This window comes from Aotus nancymaae, unplaced genomic scaffold (genome assembly GCF_030222135.1).
Source record: "Aotus nancymaae isolate 86718 unplaced genomic scaffold, 86718_ANA_hifiasm-v0.15.2.pri h1tg000067l, whole genome shotgun sequence".
Taxonomy (NCBI): Eukaryota; Metazoa; Chordata; class Mammalia; order Primates; family Aotidae; genus Aotus; species Aotus nancymaae.
Window position 1 is genome coordinate 13124083 of NW_026988482.1, and position 7749 is coordinate 13131831.

Below are 7749 nucleotides of genomic sequence, written 5' to 3' on the forward strand. Positions count from 1 at the left end.
AATAGCATTTAGTGGAAAGCATCTGATATGCTTGCCCAGGATGCTGGGCAGTGGCAGCAAGTTGCAGCTCCCAGTTAACCACATGACCACAAGGTAAACAACCAATACCCTACGGTGTACTCTGTTGCCAGATGATTTTGCCCAACTGTAGGCTAATGCAAGTGTTCTGAGCATGTTTAAGGGAGGCTAGGCTAAACTATGATATTTGGTGGGTTAGATGTAATAAATGCATTTTTGACTTGTGATGTTTTCAAGTTATGATGAACTTATCAGGCTGTAATCCCAACCTAAGTCGGGGGCATCTGTAATAGTTTTCACTGGATTCAGGATGGAGGTTTATTCTTCAGTGTCAAGGCAAAAAATCATGGGGTCACTGAGGCAGTGAAACGTAAGTTGGAATTTGAAGGATGGTTAGGAATTGCATAGTTTAAAATGTTTTCTGCATTAAGAATACTTTGAGAAATTATTTAATTGGAAAGATAATTTAGGCCAAAAAAGGTAAGAAAGGACCTAAAACTGGAGAAGGCCAAGTACCATATTCAGGAAACAGAGCGAATACAGTCTTTTTGGTTACAAGTCAATTTTATATATTATCTCACTAAGCCTCGCAACAATATGTGAAATAAAAATAATTTATTTCCACCACTCAAATTTTTAAAAAAGAAAATGACTAGGCTGCATGACATAGTGGATAACTTAGGTGCAAGGGTATTCATCTTCAGTGTGCATGCTATTATCAGTACTATAAGCTCCCTTAACAGAATAAAGGGGGAGGTGTGGAGAAAATGGGAATGTGGAAGAGGGTTTCCATAATGAATGTGAGAGCCATATGCTGGGGTATAATAATAGAAAAGACTGGCTTTGGGTAAGATGGGAATTCTAGAAGCTGACTGCCTCAGATACATTCCTAACACACCTTTTGCTCTTGTGTAATTTTTGGTAAGTGATTTAGCCTCCCTAGACCTCATTTTATCTTCTGTAAATTTGAAATGATAATATTAATAACTATCTCCAAGGGCTATTGTGAGAAACAAGAGGCAGAAAATGCTCAGCACAATGCCTGTAACTTTCTCAGAAATTAATAGTTATTAATCATCATCATATTTATAAATCTTATATCATCATTATTATTACAACATTTATTGCACAATAAATAATAGAACTGTACTAAGTTTAGTGCTGCCTTAGAAAACTCAAATGTGGAGTGACCTTAGTTAGGTAAGGAATCCTAGGACCACCTCAAACCCCAGTGGTCTGATGCTTAGACACTGGGGAATCAAATTAGCTCTATTCTATTTGTAAATCCAGGAATCCACAGAGCTTTCTCATTAATAACACCTCATGATTTCTATACCCAATTACACCATATATTTAATTCTTCCTTGTAGTGAAGTTATTTCAAAAATGTGGTTGTAGTTAATTATGTAAATATATTTTGCCTCACTCCCATCCCCACCTAACTGAAAGCTCCCTAGTGGTGTGGACTAGGCTACATTTGTCTTTGTATACATCTTTATGACTAGTGCATAGTAGAACTTTAACAGTCATTTTTATAATGAGTGTTAATCCTGAGTGGATGGAAAAATTATAAAATTTTAGAAAATCTCCCAAGGGTCTCATCATTTTTTACCCTTTTATCCCCCATTCTTTATAAATAATTATAGAGTTCATTATAGACCCGGAATCTAAGTTCTCTGAGGTCTTACTGGTGCAGTTTTTAAATCTTAAGAATGGAGGATTCTTAAGGAGTTGCTTTTCATTTTAGCCTAGAAAAATAATAAAGCTGTGTTCTTAGTTCAAAGACAATAGGTATGAGTTAGGTGATCTTTCAAGTGATGGGAATTTAAGCATGTCCTTTATGTCCCAGTGAAACTACAGAGAGATTCTCCAGCCTCAATGACCCTATTATCTAACACAGGAGAAGTGTCAGAATAGGTCAATTTTTGACAGAGAAATAGAAGTGGGAAGAGAGCATTGTAAGTGAAGGAAGAAGATTTGGGAACACAGATTTATTATTTTTGCTCTCTGTGACTGAATGGAATGAACTTTGAAAAAGAATGTAAAATTGCCACCCTTTACAAAGTATTTTCACAGATACTTCACTTAATCTTCTGACGGGATTGCAAAGCAGGTTATCTTTATTATTTTCGTATTACAGCAGAGATTATAAAGCATTATATTGCTCCATATTGTCTGAAAATAGGTGGTTAGAAAAATGACCAACCAATTAATGGTAATATAATATTAGCAAACTCTCAGAAATACTGCCTGTGTTGCAGATCTTTGAAATAGCAGAATGCCATTTTGTTTTACTTTTCAATGTCTTACGTAAGTGATTTACCTTTTAATTGGTGGTCTTTTGATTTTATAGGATTACATTAGAAGATCATTATTTTCTGATAGTAATGTATTTTATTTTTTGAAGAAGACTGGGAATTATTTCTGATTTATTACGTTCTGAAAGTCTGATAGGTCTTATAGCAAACAACTATAATTTCACAACGATAACGAGCTATTCTAGTTTTTCTTCTAGACCATTTGTAAAATGTGTCTTTATGGTAAACTGTTTATCCTAAAACCTGTTCAAGTGTAAAAATAATGCCTTAAAATAATGTTTCGTTTTCAATGGAAACTTTTAGTGAACTCAAAATAAGGAATATGGAAACAAAGTAGAAAAGTATCAGTATCTAGCTTTTGAATTATCAATTTACTGATTCTAAACTTTTTTGGGAAATTCATATTTGACTTGATTTGGGGCAAGATCTCTATTTTAATCTCAATTTTAATATTGTTTTAATACGATTAAAGAAAGTTATGCACCAAAACTGATAGTAACCAGATCAGTTAGAATTTTTTGTGCAGCAAATAATACAACTCCTGGTTCAAACTTGCCTCAACTGTAAGGGAATTTATTATTTCACTGTGGTGTACCTAGGTTGCAAAAACAGACACTATTGTTTCATAGTCTCTATCTATGCCCCTTGCAATTTGACTTTGTAGTTCCCCCCGTAAGTAAAGTGACATACGTTTCCTTACCCCTTGAGTCAAACTTGCTTTGGCCAACATCATGTAGCATAAATGAAATTGTGCCAGTTTGAAGCACAGGCCTCAAGGGGTATTGAAAACTTCTGCTTGCATTTTGGGAATTTTGCCTCTGCCATGTGAACAAGTTTGGACAAGACCCTGGGAGGGCAACAGACTATGTGGACGAGAGCCAAATCATTGCATTTGTTCTACACAAGGTTTCAAGAATGAGAGAGAGTTTAGTGAATATCAGCAACACCCGACTCACTACTGACAACAGGTAACTGCTGACTGAAACCAGAACCACCAAACTGAGCCTGGCAAGACTGGCTCCAATAGAACTTTAAACTGAATAAATGATTTCAATTTTAAACCATTGAGTTTGGGGGAAGTTTGCTATGCAGCAAGTGCTAACAGATAAGTTCAGGTATCTGGAAATCAAGAAGTAGAGTAAGCTTCAGGGTGGATTGATACAGTTGACACATTTTTAAAGATCATCAAGGAATCAGTTTCTTTATCTTTTTTTCTCAACCAGTCTCTGTGTTAGTTTTATTACAAAGTAACAGTTGTTTCTGGTAAGTCATCAAGAAGGACATAATTAAGAGAAAACGTCTTGTGTCATCTCTTCTTTGCAAAGAAAACAGTTCTTAAATTATATCAGGGTAATATTTCCATGCAGAAATTTTTTATCAGTGTTCCTAAGGAAACTTACATGTTTTTAAAATCCTGTGCCCTAGGAAATATCAGCTGAGAAATTCGGAAAATATTTAAAAAAATTACAATTTTCATGCAAGGATTAAAACTAATGGCAAAATAGAGATATTACTGGTGAGAAGAAATCTGCTGATGGTAAATCAAAAAGAAGAAAACGCTGACGTGGCATCAAAGTTAAGGCAAACATTTCCGGGATCTGAGACAGTAGTATCAAGGAGAGAAGTGGTCACCATTGACCTACTCTGCCTTGCCCGTAGCTGTTGCTGTATTACAGGTGTATGCCTCTAGTCGCGTGCGTAGCTAGCAATGAGCCATTCTTAAAAACCAAATAAATATTAATAAGTTTACATGTAAACTTTATTCACATTCTATGAATGTTATTCCAAAACAGTAACAAGTCTTTTCACTGAAATAATCTTGTCAGAGGATTAAGTGAAGTATCTGTGTATCTAGAAAAATTAGCTGGGCGTGGTGGTATGTGAGGAGTCCCAGCTACTCGGGAGACTGAGACAGGAGAATCACTTGAACCGGGGAGGCGGAGGCTTCAGTAAGCCGAGATTGGGCCACTGCACTCCAGCCTGGGTGGCAGAGGGAGACTCTTAAAAAAAAAATTCATAGTCAACAAGAGTTAGTACTGAGCAGTATTAAAAATCATCATTTTGAAAAAATAAATAAAAAATCATCATTTTGGCTGTCCGTCTAATTTCTCTAACTGGACTCATTGGCTGTTTTCTCTACAATAAACATGCAATCCCAGTGGCACGTAACATTCATATCTCTAGAATGGCTGAAGTTTTGCAGACCAAGTTCATACTGTGACAAGTAGCATGGCCCTGCTTATTACTGTAAGTAGGTTAGCTCAGCAGCTCTGTTCCATGCATCTTGTTTAATCAGCCAGCTTACTGCTTATGTTCTTCTCAAAACAATGGCAGAGGCAGAAGAACAAGTCATGTAGTTAAAGCAACCTTCAAGTGGGCAGAAAAATACTTTGTTTACAGTGAGGCCAACCTCTGGGCACAGAGAATGCAGCCAATAATTTAATCTGATAAAAATTAAAGTCACTTTCCCAATAGCACACTGATCACAGATACTAGCATCTTACTCTTTCTGTATGGTATGTTTAAAATGCTTGTCTCCAGGAATGCCTTATGGATAGGTACCACTTAAAGAGCACAAGCTCAAATGATACATTACATAGAATATTTTTTTGCCCTGTCTATTTAAATTTGCTGACTTTGCATGTCTAGATTCAACTTCGAATCCTGTCACTAGTTACCTCTATGATTTAGGACAGTGTTTCCCAAATGTTAACATGCATCAGAGTCACCTGATGGGCTTGTTAAAACAAGATTTCTGGGCCCTAGTCCCAACATCTGATTCAATAGATTTGGCGGAGCTCATGCTGCTCGTGCCACATTTTGAGAAATATTTATTTAATGCACCCAAAAAGTGAATCACTAATAACTCTCTGATAATTGGTTTCTGTTTTAGGAGTCCCCAGGATTCCTTTCTCTTTATTTTCACTTTTTTCAATTTTAAAGATAAATGGTTTTCCTGACCCTGTCCTACTTGCTCCGTCTTCTATTCACAGACACCAATAAATCTGAGGGGATCTTTTACTTCATCTGACTTGGGTGATTCACAAGTGGTGGTTCTCAAGCTTTTATGAATATCAGATGAGCTTGTTTGCCTCATCAGCTAACTGAGCACTTGGAGAGGAATCTGCCTTCATATTAATTAAAAGCTTCCAGTATTTAAATGCATCAACGTAAATATGATTCATTTCAGCAAACAGGTATTCGGTTCCCACTCTAACTCCCCCAGCTAAATGAGAAATCAGTAGAGTTAAGAAAAGGTCTCTCCTAATCTTTATATTTTTTAGTGAATTTCCTAAAGCAGCAGACATCTGTTACCACAGACTAAAAGACTATCAAAGATACAATAAAAGTAAAAACCATGAATTTCTTCAGATGCATTCAGGAGATGGCAAAGGCCAGAGCTGGTAAACATAATTTTCAAAAAGAAGTGTGAAAACGCAGACTGAAGAGCATGGAAATGGCAGTGACAGGAATCTGTTCACATGTTGCTAACGCTGCTCAAATAACAAAACGCTGCTCAAAAAACAAAAAGTAAATTTATTTAGGAGCTGAATACTCTTCTAAATTAATAGGACTTTTTAAAAAGAATATTTTCCATCTTGATGTTTTAATCCTCTTTGCATAACATAACTAAATCTAATATTCAGGGACTGTAAGAATAGCAAATGTTATCCATTGTACAAATGAACTAATCAGGATATTGGAAACATGTTCTCAATATCACAGACCGACTCAGTAACAAAGATAGGACCAAAATAATTGACTTGTGACTCCTTCTATCATTCCAGGACTCATATGCTGAGCAAATTTCCAATTTCTATCCTTCAGTGAGAAATGAAGATTTTTTTTAAATACTAAAGCCAGAAGTCATTAACCAATCATGCCAATAAAAACGGAGGGAACATTTAAAAAACAATCTAAAATAATTGCTTTGTGACTCCTTCTATCATTCCAGGACTCATGTGCTGAGCAAAATTTCCCATTTCTCTCCTTCAGTGAAACATAAAGATTTTTTAAAAATACTAAAGCAAGAAGTCATTAACCAATTGTGCCCATGAAAACAAAGGGAACGTTTTAAAAAGTCCACTTTCTATTTTCTTTTTGCTGCAAACATTATTAGCATAGCCATTCATAAAATAAATCTGATTTTGCCTATTTATTTTAGTTTTGCCTCTATATTCTTATTAATTACTGCTGCACATCTTTTCAAGGTACTTATTTATAACAGAGTGTTAAAAATAACAATTTACATTTGTAAGGCAAATCCACCCAAAGGAAAAAAAAACAATGATTATTGCTCTCCTTTGATCAACTTCCTCCCTTTTCCCAACGGCTCCCTTCCTTCAGCCTCTGGTAGCAATCATTTCACTCTTTATTTCTATGCGTTCCACTTTTTTAGATTCCACATATAAATGATATGAGGTGTTTGTCTTTCTGTGCCTGGTTTATTCCACTTAACATAATGTTCTCCAGGTTCATGCATGTTGTTGCACATGACAAGATTTCTGTTTTTTAAAGGCTGAATAGTATTCCCTTGTTTACATTTCTGAGTCTGTTCTTCCCTCTATAATAAAATACTGTTGGACTGGGTAATCTATAAATATTTGAAATTTATTTATTAGACTGGGTAATTTACAATAATTAGAAATTTGTTTATCCCAATTTTGGAAGCCAGGAAGTTCAATATCAAGGCTCCAGTAAGCTCAGTGTTTGCTGAGGGCTATTCCATCAATGTTGTCTTCTCATGGGGGCATCCTCACATGACAGCAGGGGGGAAGGGCAGATAGGGTGGTAGCTCTTTATGTCTCTTTTATAATGTAACTGAATTAATCTCACTCATGAGAGCAGAATCCTTATGACTTAATCACTTCCCAAAAGCTCCACCTTTTAAGACCAATAGACTGGCACTTGTTTGAATACATGAATTTGAGGGGACACAGTCAGACTATGGCTATATATATATATATGGTATTTTATATATATATATATATAGTGTGTATATGTATATGGTGTGTGTATATATATATACCATATTTTCATTATCCACTTATTTGTTAATATACACAATTATTATTTGCCACTTGAAAGTAAAGTTTAAACAACCACAATGACTCTTTCAGATAATATGGAGACAGAAAACTAAGGCTCCAATTTCAGAATCAAAAATTTTTTAAAAAGTACAGTATTTTTTACAGTTGAAAGAAAATATTTAAGACCTAAGAGACTAGAGACTGAAAAGTCATTGAAGATATTTTAACTTAATACTATTGATTTATAAATGAGAACTTTTTCCGGAAGTTACAAACAATATGTTATTTGTCTGTGATGTAAATGATATTCATTTGCTGGTTATGGAGTTGAGGGGATCTAGAAAGTAGTGGAGAGAGGGCTTTGGAGATTCCCTATATGTGCA